Here is a 3,079-nt window from a genome sequence, read left to right as displayed (position 1 = left end):
ACCTAAGCAAACCTCAAAAATTGAAGAGAATCTTTGTGCAACTAGAGACAAATATGAAGAAAAAGAAGCAACGAGAGCTTAAAGACGAAGGTTTAAAGGTTCTCAATCGTGAAGAAAAGACAAGTGTGAATGTTGATGCAACCATGAAGAAACAAACTACGCCAAGTGGAGCTTTCGAGATCAATGGTGAAGGAACCTTCAAAGATCAAACTTGAAGACGAAAGGTTAAACCAAAGAGTAAGAGTTAAACTCGGGAAATAGAAGACTTGGAACTTAGGATTGGGTTACACAAACAAAAGGCAGTACCATCTACCTTTAAGAGATAAGAAGGAGATGAGCTAGGAGTTGTGAACTCCAAAGGTGTGAAAGTCTAAGACGATGGATGGCAACTTTGGGCTATGAAAGATATAAAGATAGTAAGAAGCATTGTCAGTAAGTTGTGGGTCCCCATGAGGTGTGAAGAAGTTAAGGAAAGAACTAAGCAAAAAGGGACAAGTGAAAGAATGTAAATTTAAAGGAGGATAAGTTATGTGAGAACTTAAAGAAGAATGTTGGTAATGAGAATGAAACAAAAAGCAGTTGAACTTGTGATAGAATAATTGGGTAATTGAAGGAGTAAGATTGGCAGAAGTAATTCTAAACGATTAGCACAATCGTTTAACTTTCTTGAAGAAGAATGAGACTTTCCATCGAAGGACCCGTGAAAGGATGAACGTGGCCAAGGCAAGGAAGAAAGTAATGTTAAGAGTTTCGTATAAAAGCAATGGTAAATATTAGTAAGAAAAGGAATAATCAAGTCGGAGTTTATCGAACTATAATAAGTTTTGGAAAAGACTTAGTAAAAGAGACTTATAAGTAGGCACTGATGACTAACTTAGGTAAAGATTTAAAGTGTAGAGAAGGTGTATGATTGTATTTCCCGTGTGGGAATTCCTTTGAGGTAGAGAAGGTGAACAAGGCTAACAAGAGATAAGTAACAAGTTGAGAAAAGTAACAAGGATAGTTAAGTAGTATCAAGAAGTTTTATAACGAAGTGTTTGATAAAGGGATAGTTATACCATGGAATTAGTGAGGAAGCCGTAAAGGATTACACCGAACCAGGTGATTGAAAGAGAATTGCTACATTTTGGTCTACAATAAAGAGAACTAAGAGTGAGTTGGATCACATTACGTGGTCAGGAGGGTTGATATATCCTTAAGATGAGTACCCATGTATGGTATGAAAGAAGGACTACGACATTATGCCTAGTATAATAATAGAAATCGAATGATGAACTTGAGAAGTGAAAGTGGTAACGAAGGTTGATTTTGTTTGCTATCAATAGTTAAAGGATTAAGTAAACGATGAGGAAGTGATGACGTCAAATGAAAGGATCGAGGCAGTTGAAGTTTATCAACTACGATAAGAGTGAACGTAGTAGTGTTATGAGAATTAGATCTCATTACGTGTAACCTATCCTTGAGGGGTGAGAACAGTAAACTATATGAAAGGAAGTATATAGTAGATCAAGTAAGAGAGGTTGAGATCGGTTTTACATCGAACTTTGTGGGTATCTGACCCTAGTAAAGACGAGCAAGATGCTACTAAATAAGAAAGAAAAGTGTTTGAGAAACACTCTCAGTTTTCATGAGAGAGAACGTAGAAGTTCAAGTGTAGAGGCCAAAGAAGTGGTAAGAACGATAAGAATGAGAGAAGCAACAAAGAAACTTTGAGTTAGTGAATTCTAGCAGTTTGATTAAGTTTGGCGCCTTAGTTGCTTCGGTGCTTGTTTGGAACTCAGAGATTCCATTTCTTCTAAGTATTCCAAGAGAAACTTCTAAGCCAATTCTTGAGATTCTTACCATCTTTTCAAAAGCTTCCGTTTTGAGAAAATCGATCTGTTCCTTCTAAGTTTCGGGATAAAACTTCTTTTAAGGGGGATAGAGTGTAACGACCCAAAATTTTATTTTATAAATCCGAATTTAAGAAAATCCAAATAGCCAATTTTCACTCCATAATTTTTTTTTTTTACAAAGAAAGCAGTGTTGAATAAAATATTTTGAGCCATTTTAAATTAATTCGACACCGAAAAATGAATCCCATTCGAAAATTCCAAAGTTTTCGGGTACTTCGCGTACCAAGATTTAAATCGAGAATTTTATCTGAGTGAGATCGGGAGAATTCAAAAGGGAATTTTGAACAAGTGTTCATCCATATAGCTTTTGGGAAAATTCACTTTCAACCCCAAAGTAATAAAAGATAACATTTCTAGCCCATGGTTCATGGTACAAGGTGAACCACAAGGCCTTGTCTGATATTTTAAAGATGTAAGCCAAAAGACCATTTTGCCCTCCACCAATCATTGGTGATCTACCTAGGGTTTTGCACCCATATAAATAAAACCATTTCACCTTGCCTTCACCTGATCCATTTCTTTGCCTCTCCAAACAATTGTCTTCCAAGTAGAAGGGAGAAAACAACTGTAACACCCCGTGTTACGGCCCCTAAAACCAATTAATTAATTAACCCATAGCCCAAGAGAAAGAATGAATTATAATAACTAATTAGGGGAAAAAGCCCACCATAGTCCATGGGCCCTCATCCCTAAACCCAACCCCTAGTCCTAAAAGGATTAGACCCTAAATAAGACCCTTAGATATATAAATAGGGAACCTAGAAGGCACCTAGAACTCCCACAAGAATAACGCCCCACCACCCCAAAAGAGCTCCAAGAATCCCCTTAGAAGAAATCAAGAAAGCAAGAAAGCTTAAAGAAAGACCCTTCATAGCCAAGGAATTAATTAAGGCTAAGAGGTAACCCATGTCTCAATAAAACCTATTTTCATAGCTATGATTCCCCCCGTAGGATTTCCCCATATTATTGTGTATTGATGATTTGTGATATTATTATTGATGATTGATGAGATAATTCCATGGGTGATCTTGATGATGAGAAGTTCTTGATAATTATGGTGTTCTTGATAATTATATGACGTTCATGATGATTATATGATGTTCTTGATAATTGTAAGATGTTCTTGATGTTTATGTGATATTCTTACCGAATCTTGATATTAGAAGATGAATTGTGTCCTTGTT

The sequence above is a fragment of the Ipomoea nil genome, unplaced genomic scaffold (assembly GCF_001879475.1).
Source record: "Ipomoea nil cultivar Tokyo-kokei standard unplaced genomic scaffold, Asagao_1.1 scaffold0191, whole genome shotgun sequence".
NCBI classification, from domain to species: Eukaryota; Viridiplantae; Streptophyta; class Magnoliopsida; order Solanales; family Convolvulaceae; genus Ipomoea; species Ipomoea nil.
The sequence above is the reverse complement of the archived record's forward strand: the minus strand, read 5'-3'. Positions refer to the sequence as shown.